We start from the raw sequence: 11829 nt of genomic DNA on the forward strand, positions 1-11829 counted from the left end.
TGATATGGATGCGTGCACTGCCATAGCTATCAGGAAAAAAAATATCAGAATGGAAAAAAAAAAGTAAAAGGGTAAAGATAATAAAAATAATCGTTTGTAATGTCTTTGATGGCTTGATTCGTGCACATCAATCACTATTATACAGAACAGTTACCATAAAAAATGATAGCTCGCAAAATATACACTTCTTTTACTTTTTTTTTTTGCTTTTTATTCATTGTGATGATAATCTAATTTTTTTTCTGGTTTGTAATTTCTTTGATGGCTTGATTCGTGCTCATAAATCACTAATATACAGAACAGTTATCATAAAAAAATGATAACTCGCAAAATATACACTTCCTTTACTTTTTTCTTTTTGCTTTTTTTCCTTTTTTTCCATTGAGATGATACATTTTTTTCCTGGTTTGTAATTTCTTTGATGGCTCGATCACTAAAATACAGAACAGTTATCATAAAAAAAATGATAGCTCGCAAAATAGACACTTTCTTTAATGATTTCAATTTCTAGATAGGATCAGTTATTTGCGCGACAAACGTGCAACACAGTGTTGGGATGAAAGGAACAACCACTACTGTGTTGTATCATTATTTCTTTGATCTCTCTGCTCATAAAGGGTTTTCATTAGTTTTCCCTTTCTGTAACATTCATTTCAGTAGTTTTACACGTGTTTCAGTAACGCGTTATGTTCGCACTTATGCAATCAATACATTTTTTGAAGAACAATTTTCCACTGGCGAGGAAAAAAGATTTACAGTTCCATGTGTGATACCTTTAACCCTTTCAGTAGCACACCGCTTTTTCATTTTCATTCTACTTACTATTTGACGATTTTATACAGATACAGAAACTTATGTGGGGATTATAATAGTAAAGACTCTGGCTATTAATATTTTGACCTCCATAGACCCTTCCTAATGCAAACTAAATCGTTTAATCATACAGAAAAATTTTGGTAAAAATGCGCCTCAGTATTGAAGGAGCTAAGAATGAAGACCAAAAAATACTCGATTCCATAAGCAAATGCAAAAGGAGAAAAAAAAAAAAAAAAAATAGAATCCATGCTCAAGTTAATAAATACGTATCGATATCATTGACCAAATATTAGGGCAGGATATTTCTTCGATAAGATTAATAGTAAGACATGATGTTAAAAAAGCAGGATATTTAGCTGACACTCTTTTAACATTACATTAAAGAAACTTCCTATGACTTGACTTCATTCAAGAGAGAGGTTTCAATACATTTATCTTTGTCCTTTGCCTAACTCTATCGGATCTTTATGGAGACTGGCGACTGAGTGGGCCTTTTTCTATTACCGCTTTTGTTGCTTATGGTCAGTTCTCCCCTCTTACATAAAAATAATCTGTATCATAGACGTGTAGGTGAAATGATCATCTGAGAATCACAATACGCAAGTGAGAAAATGGTAAAACTCTCTTTTTTACGTTCCACTCGAGTGCTTTCCATTCATCTGTACACCTGTTAGCCAAATCCTCATCCTGCATAGAAAATCTGCCATTGTGAAAAGATGAAGAGGTGAAAAAAAGGAAATTTAAACATATATGCTAAACGTTTTTACATTCTACTACACTAACTTCCATTGACTCGCATAGGTATGAGTGAAAATCTCATCTGACTGACAAAATCTGGAACTGCGAAATAAAAGAAAAAGATAACGAAGTAGTGAAAAAAGGAAAGGATACTTGAACACTCCTTTTACATTTCACCAGAGTAACGACCATTCATTACAACGCTTATTCAAATCCTTATCTAAAGTATGAAAGGTAACACTGAAATGACGGCTGAAATGGGCTCGTATTCTCAAACTCTCCAGTGTTTCATCTCTAATATTTCATAAAGTTTTATTTGAATTCACACCAGTTTTTTAAGTTTTTTTTTTGGTTCTACAGGCAGAGTGACAAGATTTCCACATTTTTAACTGTAGAAATATTCTTAAAACCCCTGATAATTGTCTCTGTGTCCTTGGAAAATAGTCATGGTGAGAGAATAAATTGTTTTTAGTAAATTTTACGGTTCTAGAGGCAGACTGATAAGATCTCCATATTACTAACTGTAGAAACATTCTTAAAAACCCCAATAATCATCTCCGTGGCCTAGGAAAATAGTCGTGGTGAGAGAATAAAGTATTTCAAGCAAATTTTTATGGTTGTAGAGGCAGAGTGATAAAATTTAAATACTATTAACTGTAAAAACGTTCTTAAAAGACCAGATAATCGTCTCTGTGGCTTTTAAAATTGTCGTGGTGACAGAACAAAGTGTTTCTGAATACGGACCTTGGTGAAAGAAATAAATGTACTGAAATGATCACAACACACACACACACACACACACACACACACACACACACACACACACACACACACACACACACACACACACACACACACAGTTACCTGGTCAATCCATTAACACGTCGCTGTGACAAATGCACAGGTGAGAAGAACAAGAGCAAACAGCTTCCCTTCCGCAGGTGATAAATGGCGACCGATCGATGGCGCTAGGTGGGGAAAAGGAAGGTGAGCAGGTAAATAATTAATTAAGCGTCCCCGCCGTGCCCAAAGGGAGGACGATAACACCTTGCTGGGGAGTCTGGGAAGGTGGTGGTGGTGGTGGTGGTGGTGGTGGTGGTGGTGGTGGTGGTGGTAGCAGGAGGAGATGTAGTAGTAGTAGTAGTAGTAGTAGTAGTAGTAGTAGTAGTAGTAGTAGTAGTAGTAGTAGTAGTATTAGTAACAATACCACTACTATTCTTCTACTACTACTACTACTACTACTACTGATGACAACAACAAAAACAACTACCCAGGTATATATATTCATTTTTCTTTTTTTTATATCCATTTGTCTCTCTCTCTCTCTCTCTCTCTCTCTCTCTCTCTCTCTCTCTCTCTCTCTCTCTCTCAGCGAAGCAAACGCCGCATTTCAAAGGTTAATTGGGAGGAGAAAATTGAGCCGCCGTTTGGGGACCATAGTAAAGAGGCAGGCTTTGTCCCTAATGAGAGAGAGAGAGAGAGAGAGAGAGAGAGAGAGAGAGAGAGAGAGAGAGAGAGAGAGAGAGAGAGAGAGAGAGAGAGAGAGAGAGAGAGAGAGAGAGAGAGAGAATTTTTTCTTTTCTCTTCATCAACTGCCTTTCAAATATTCATTATGATTTTTTTCTTTAACACACACACACGCTCACACACACACACACACACACACACACACACACACACACACACACACACACACACACACACACACACACACACACACACACACACACACACACACACACATTTAGTGGATATGGTGGTGAGCGTGGGATCGGGCAGATGTCCACGCGTAGTTTCGAATCCCATCACGTATCCCACCACGTTCAGCCTTAAACACTTTGCCATTTGTCGAGTGGTTTACCTACATGTCACCATGATACCCAGGTTCTAGATGGTTACAGTCAAGATGCGCTTGGGTGGTGATATGGGCCCTAATATGGGTACCACTATAAATAAAATTGCCTGCACCACTAATGGGCGGAAGCTGAACAACGCTTCCCATACACTCTTCAAGTGTACCTACAGGCGCTATAGGCCTTACCGTAAAAAAAAAAAAAAAAAAGCGTATATTTTTCCATTTTTCCTTTTTTTTCATTCCTTCATCTCTTTTATCATTACTTTTTCCTTCCCTCCCTTTCTTTTCTCCTTTTGTGATTTATCCTTTCTTCCTGTGTCTTACCTCTCCTTACTTTACCTCTCCTTACCTTACCTTCCTTTTTCTTTTCTTTTCTCTTCTCTTTTCTTTTCTCTTCCCTTTCCTTCTCTTATCTTCTCTTCCCTTCCCTTCTTTTCCCTTAATTTATCTTACCTTCCCTTACCTTACCTTACCTTACCTTCCATCCCTTCCTTTCCCTTCCCTTCTCTTTCCTTGCACTAAGTTGAGTTTAATTACATTATGCATCTCATTAAAGGAAGTGACGGATCTCAACAAACAATAAATAAACAACGATTTTTTAAGAGACGTAAGGAGAGAGAGAGAGAGAGAGAGAGAGAGAGAGAGAGAGAGAGAGAGAGAGAGAGAGAGAGAGAGAGAGAGAGAGAGAGAGAGAGAGAGAGAGAGAGAGAGAGAGAGAGAGAGTTATGGGAATTTTAGGAGGTACATAACTTTAATTTTATACAAACATTCGTATTAATGATAAAAGAGCAGAATTTTAATTTTCTTGAGATGACATCACACACACACACACACACACACACACACACACACACACACACACACACACACACACACACACACACACACACACACACACACACACACACACACACACACACACACACACACACACACACACATTGCTAAAAGGAAATTCTCGATTTATAAACAGAATTTAATATGAAATTAGTGAAGACAATCTTTTTTTTCACTACTACTACTACTACTACTACTACTACTACTACTACTACTACTACTACTACTACTACTACTACTACTACTACTACTACTACTATACTAATATCCCTACCATATATATATACTACCTCCACCATCATTACTTCACCATCTCACCACCACCACCACCACTCAAGAAAAGGCAGCGAGGAAGATTTATTGCGGCATTTGAGGAAGGAACAGTGACACTCAATACTGTGTCACGAGGAGGAGGAGGAGGAGGAGGAGGAGGAGGAGGAGGAGGAGGAGGAGGAGGAGGAGGAGGAGGAAAAGAAAAGAATAAAATAAGTAAAATTAAAAATAAAATAAAAAAATAAGGGTACTATATTAACAAAGATTAACTTAGAGAGAGAGAGAGAGAGAGAGAGAGAGAGAGAGAGAGAGAGAGAGAGAGAGAGAGAGAGAGAGAGAGAGAGAGAGAGAGAGAGAGAGAGAGAGAGAGAGAGAGAGAGAGAGAGAGAGTAATGGAGTGAGCAGAAGGGGAGTATGACATGACTACTGACTTCTTGACCATACCACTCAGCCACCTCTACCTCACCTCACCTGACCTTACTTGACCTCACCTAACCTCATCTAACCTTATCTGACCTCACCTGACCTTACATTTCCTTACTTTACCTTACCTGACCTTACTTTACCTTACTTGACCTCTCATGACCTCAAAATTAAAGAGGTCATTGCAGTAGAAGATAAGATGTTTCTGTAAGCTTTTCTCTCCCTCCTTCTTCTCCTCTCATGTTGTTTTCTTCTTTGTCTTCATTCTCTTCAATTATTCCTTATTTCATCACTGTTTTCTCTGTCTCAATTTCACTTTCTCTCCTTCCTCCTCCATCTCCTCTCATGTTCTTTTCTTCTTTGTCTTCATTTCTTCTTCAACTATTCCTTATTTTATCATTATTTCCTCTATTTTCTCTGCATCTTTCGTATTCACTCACAATGCTCTTTCTCTTCCTCCTCCTTCTCCTCCTCCACCTCACTTCTTGTTTCCCTGGCTTGTTGTTCACTCTAATCCTCTCCCACTCCTCCTCCTCTTCTTCCTCATCCTTCTTTATCTTCACTCGCTTGCCTATCTTATTCTTCATCCTCTTCTCTTTCCCTCTCTTTCTCCTCTATTTTCTCTTTCACTTCTTTATTCTCCTGATCTTCGCTCGTCATATTTGCTTTCTTGACGCTTTCCTCTGCTAATTTTCAAGGATTTTTATATGACTCTAGTGATAGTTTTTAGGATCTGTCTGTCATCATTTGCATTTCAATATAGTACTCGTGAAGACCCAAATTTTTTCATTACTGCACGAGACATTAAGAAAGATGAAATTCCCAGCAATACCTCAGGAAGAAAACGAAGATCCAAGGTAGGGAATAAAGGTGAAATATGAATTAACAGGTTGAGTAAATAAATGATGACAGGAAAAAAGTAACAATATGTGTGAAATGGAGTATTGTTTTAAATTCAGACTATATGACATTCATCTTTTACTCCCTTCTCTCCTCCTCCTATTTCTACCTCTACTTCTTCTTCTTCTTCTTCTTCTTCATCTTCTACTTTTGCTTCCTTCTTCTCTTCCTCGTCTTTCTCTTTTTCTTTCTCCTTCTCGTTCTTCTTCTTTCGTCTCCTTTTCTTTCTCCTTTTGCCCTTCCTCCTCCTCCTTCTCCTTCTTCTTCATCTTCATCTTCTTTTCTTCTCCTTTTCCTTCCTCTTTTTTCTTTTTTTTCTTCTTTTTCTTCTGCTTGATTTTTTTTTCTTCTTCTTCTTCTTCTTCTTCTTCTTCTCTTCCTTCTCCTGTTCGAGGCCTAGTATGGACCTCAGGTTGTGTTGCTGTTTGTCTTCCTTTGTATTCCTCCTCCTCCTCCTCCTCCTCCTCCTCCTCCTGAGCCTTCTCCTGTACTGTCCTGTCTCTCTTATCTGTAGCCAGTTAGAAGTAGTTACCAAAGAGCTTCGAAAGGACAAAGAGGTCTGTTGCTGTTTGGCTTTCTTTTGTATTCCTTTGTATTCTCCTCCTCTTCCTCTTCTCCAAGGCGAGGTGGGCGGCGGTACGTTACGGCGCAGCACCCAGCGAGGCGTTGCGGCGACAACAACAGCTGCACGTCACGGACAAGAAGACGTTGTTATTGGATGTCATCTAGTTAGGGCGCCGGCAGGAGGAGGAGGAGGAGGAGGAGGAGATGAAGATGATATTGAAAATAAAGATGTGGGTGAAAGACGGAAAGAGGAAAAGGATGATGATGATAATGATGATGATGATGAGCAGGAGGGGAAGGAGGAGGAGGAGGAGGAGGAGGAGGAGGAGGAGGAGGAGGAGGAGGAGGAGGAGGAGGAGGAGGAGGAGAGAGGAGGAGGAAAAGGAGGAGAGTGAGGAGGAAAAAACATGAAAAATACAGGAGAGAGAGAGAGAGAGAGAGAGAGAGAGAGAGAGAGAGAGAGAGAGAGAGAGAGAGAGAGAGAGAGAGAGAGAGAGAGAGAGAGAGAGAGAGAGAGAGAGAGAGAGAGAGAGAGAGAGAGAGAGAGAGAGAGAGAGAGAGAGAGAGAGAGAGAGACGAGAAAATTAATGAATAGAACTCGTAAGTGACAACACCGAGAGAAAAAGAAGAAAACGAAGAAAGAAAATTAATGAGGAGGAGGAGAGAAAGAGAAAGAGAAAAGAACATTGAAGTAAATAGAAAAGGAAATGAAAAGTCACTAAAATATGGAAAGAGGAAGAATAATGTAAATTGATGGAAAGGAAAACAAACAACTGAGAAAGAAAAGAAACACTAATGGGAGAAAAATTCACTTAAAAATGCAAACTTTTCAAAGGGGAGGACAAATAATGACTTAATGAGACAGTTTTAAATGGACACCGTGAATGAGAGAGAGAGAGAGAGAGAGAGAGAGAGAGAGAGAGAGAGAGAGAGAGAGAGAAACAAGGACCCTCATCTAATCTCTCTCTCTCTCTCTCTCTCTCTCTCTCTCTCTCTCTCTCTCTCTCTCTCTCTCTCTCTCTCTCCACACCTCATTGTAAAGGTAATTAATTCAGATCGTGGTGTTCCTTCGGCCACAAATTAGTGCCTCGCCTCGCTAGTTTTTCCTTCACACTTTTCCTTTCTCTCTCTCTCTCTCTCTCTCTCTCTCTCTCTCTCTCTCTCTCTCTCTCTCTCTCTCTCTCTCCTGTGCCAGTTTTTCGCCTTCTTTTTGCTTTCTTCTACTTCTTTATTCTTCGACCAATACATATATCTTTGTATTAATCTTGTGAAGTTGTTGAATTGTATATAACTTAGTTTTTTTTGATAATTTCTTTAGTATCAATCTTGTGAAGTTGTTAATTTGCACATAACTTTTTTTTTTTTGTAATTTTTTTACTTTATTTCGTTCGTGGCTTGTTAGTATTGAGATCACTGCAAGGATATGTTTTTCTTGTAGACGAATAGAAATGTTTGCATGGAGGAACAGTGAAGGGTGTACGAGGTGAATTTTGTCTTTACCTATATTAGTATAAGGTAATATTGGTATCTAGGACATTTAATATATAGGACATGTATTATTTAGAACATTGAAAGGAAATGTTTGCATGGAGGAACCGGAAAGGGTGTACGAGGTGAATGTTGTATTTTTCTATATTAGTGCAAAAACGTGAATTTTGATACATAGAACATTCAATATTTATATCATTGGAAGGATGAAAATAGGGGATATGAAGCAGATTTTGTCTTTACCAATGTTAGAGAGAGAGAGAGAGAGAGAGAGAGAGAGAGAGAGAGAGAGAGAGAGAGAGAGAGAGAGAGAGAGAGAGAGAGAGAGAGAGAGAGGAAAAAAAAAGGGTGGAGCTAACAGAAGATAATTCACGGTAAGTTGTACACACTACCACTACTTCCTTGAAACAGAGACGCGAACGTAACTCTCCAAATCGTCAATATAACGCAAAAAAGAAAAGAAAAGAAAAAGCTAATCATTATTGTTCTCGTGTTCTGATGGATGTGTAAAGTCTTGGTCAATAAAAGAGCAACTCACAACACTTACGTTCACCGTCTCAAACACCTTCACTAATGCTCGTAATCTCAAACACTTCTGTAATTCATATCTGTTATTACAAAGGGCTTTAACTAGATTCACATGAGTTTTTTAAGGTTTTTACTTTTCTAGAGGCAGAATGACAAGACCTCGGCATTATCAATTGGAGAGACACTCTTGAAAACCACGGTAATCATCTTTGTGGACTGTTCTAGAAGCAGAGTGACAAGAGTTCTACGCTATTAACTGGAGGAATACTCTTGAAAACCCCGGTAATCATCTTTGTGGCCTTGTAGACGTGGTTGAGAGAGCAAAGCGTTTCTGAATATTGACCTAACTCCTGAGTCCTTTCGTCTACTGACTGACTACTTTTAACGAAGAGGGACCAATGTAGCTCTAATCAATAGTCAAATAACTCTCATTCTTATTGTTTTTAGTACCTTTCCTCAGTCTTAACTCCTTCAGTACCATGACGCGTTTTCATATTCATTCTGCTTACTATTTGGAGATATTATATAGCTTTGGAAATATATGTGGGGGAGCAAAATAGTGATGAGCGTGGCCATTAATCTTCTGACCTACACAGACCCTTCCTAATGTCGATAAAATGGTCTAATCGTACACAAATCTCAAGGTAAAAATGTATCTCTTTCATATTGACAACCTACTTATGGCACTTAACAGACGGATTTCAAGCACTGCAGAGGACTTAGTATCGAAGTTAAACACTAAACGCAGTGGAAAGAAGTGTGTTCAGCGCCCTGAGTTCTGGCCACCAGTGTACATTCCATAAACAAAGCCATCAATACGCCCTGATATATGAAGTGATAAAAGCCTTGATTTATACTGATCCGGCACGAAGTATAGCAACACTGCGGGTGGTGAAAGAATTATTGGCAAGGTTACAGTTTAAGAGGTTTTTACATCGCCGCCGCTGCAGTCAGGACGTAAAGTCAGCGATAAAAACACGTGGTCAGATTTCATGGACTTTCTACGGTTTTCTTCTGTTGGTACATGTTGAGAGATGTTTATTCGTGTTTTAACCTCTTGTACTCGTAGTACAGGGATCCAATTTTACCTTGAGTTTTGTGCACGATTAGACGATTTTATTGACATTAGATAGGATCTATGGAGGTCAGAAGACGAATAGCTAGACTCTTCACTATTTCAATCCCCACCTAAGTTTCTGATGCTGTGTAGAATCAGCAAATAGTAACCAGAATGAATACAAAAACATGTCCTGGTAGTGAAGGGGACGGTAAAGTTTGTGAGGTTTCATGCTCGAATATACATAACACGTGGTCGGTTTCACATGTTTCAAAGGTTTTCTCAAATCAGTTTGTTCCAGGAGGGTTTTCCATGTAGCTGTATTTTCCTCCTTCTCTTTTTATGTAAGAGAGGAGAATTGGCCAAGGACAACAAAAATATAAAGAAAAAAAAAGCCCACTCATTTGCCAGTCTCCTTACAGAGCCGATAGAATTAGCCAAAGGATACGGACAAATGTCTTGACACTTTCCTCTTGAATGAAGTCAAGTCATAGGAGGTTGAAAATACAGACACAAGCAGGGAGTTCCAGAGTTTACCTGAGAAAGGTATGAAAAACTGAGAGTATTGGTTCTACGCGGTACTCAGCTAACACCGCCGCTCCCTGGTCATTTAGTCAAGACGCTTCGAGGTATTGTTTGACGTAGAGGCGAGTGTGTGGAGTGCAGTGGTGTGTGGTGAACGATCTCCAACCTTGCCTGTGATTTCGTCGCTCGGCCGTAGCTTGTTTTATCAGCGTTCATTGATTTGCCAACGTGTATTATTAGATTTGCTAATTAACGTGGCTGATTAATGATGATGCAAATTGTGTTTATAGTATGATAACTTGACTGTATATCTGTCTGCCTGTCATATTGTCTGTCTTGTATATCTGCCTGCGTGTCTGTCTATCTGGTCTATCTATCTATTTATGATGATGCAAATTGTGTTGACTGTCTTTCCGTCTGTCTGTTTGTCTCACTGTCTGTCTTGTATATCTTCCTGGGCCTCTGTCTATCTGGTCGTCTTTCTGTCTATTAGTGCTGCAAATTGTTTTCATAGTATGACTGCTTGATTGTCTTTCCGTCTGTCTATTTGTCTTACTGTCTATCTTGTACAGCTGCCTAAGTGTTTATCTATATGGTCGTCTATCTATCTATCAATCTATCCATCTGTCTACTTGTCTATCTTTCTATTTATCCATTCATTAAATCTATCCAATTATCTCTCTATCTTAGGTCATGATAACAGTGACAAAACTACTTCATGACTGTTATTTATCTCAATTTATTTACTAGCATTTCTTTTCTTGTTTTCAGTAAAGTGATTTTTTAAGTGGCATATTTCTGGTTCCCATTTTCCCATTTCAGTTTATTACCTACTCATTTTCTTTTTTACATTTCCCATAGCGTTCGGGAATGACACACAGGTGACTGACTAAACTAAAACACGCCATAGATAACAATAGGAAACAGTCACACACACACACACACACACACACACACACACACACACACACACACACACACACACACACACACACACACATAAATGGAGAGAAGGAGGGTAAAATTTGGATGAAAGAATGCAGTTTTGACGATATCCAGCCAATCCATTGCACTAATCACATCCGAGACGTTTTTTTGTGTGTGTATGTGTGTGACAAAAGAGTAACGTTGTAATGAATGTTGTTCCCGCATCCCTGGACACTCGCTATATACGTGGGTTATTTTTCTAAACCACCCCCAGTTTGCTTGAAAGCCGAGCACGAAGCGAAACGACTCTTATTTTTTCTGAAGTTCAACGCGACATTCCCCTACGGCACGTCCATCGCGTCCTTGTCTTCTAAAGCCGCAGCATCACACCTGCACCACACCTGCCTTAGTCCAGTATTCCTAAACGCTTTGTTCTCTCACCTTCACTACTTTCCAAAGGCTTTAGTTGAAGGTGTTCATGTTTTTAACCCCCTTCAGTACTGGGACACATTTTTACCTTGAGTTTATTTACATTAGGGGTCTATGAAGGTCAGAAGATTGATGGCCACAGTCTTCACTATTTTAATCCTCCACTTAAGTTTCTGAAGCTGTATGAAATGGCCAAATAGTAAGCAGAACAGATATGAAGTGCGCTATGATACTGAAAGGATTAAAGGCATTTTTGTGGTTCTAGTGATGGACTGGCAAGATTTCTAGATTATTGTTAGGAGAAACTGTATTGAAAACCCGGCTAGTCTTCTCTTTGGCCTTGGAAAACTGTCGTGGTGAGAGAGCAAGGCGGTACTGAATACAGGCTTTAGTCTCACCTGCACCAGCCACATCTATGCCACAAAACGCACCAGAATTCTCAGACTTTCTCCTCCCCACTCGTCGCATC

This window comes from Portunus trituberculatus, chromosome 41, assembly GCF_017591435.1.
Source record: "Portunus trituberculatus isolate SZX2019 chromosome 41, ASM1759143v1, whole genome shotgun sequence".
Lineage (NCBI taxonomy): Eukaryota > Metazoa > Arthropoda > Malacostraca > Decapoda > Portunidae > Portunus > Portunus trituberculatus.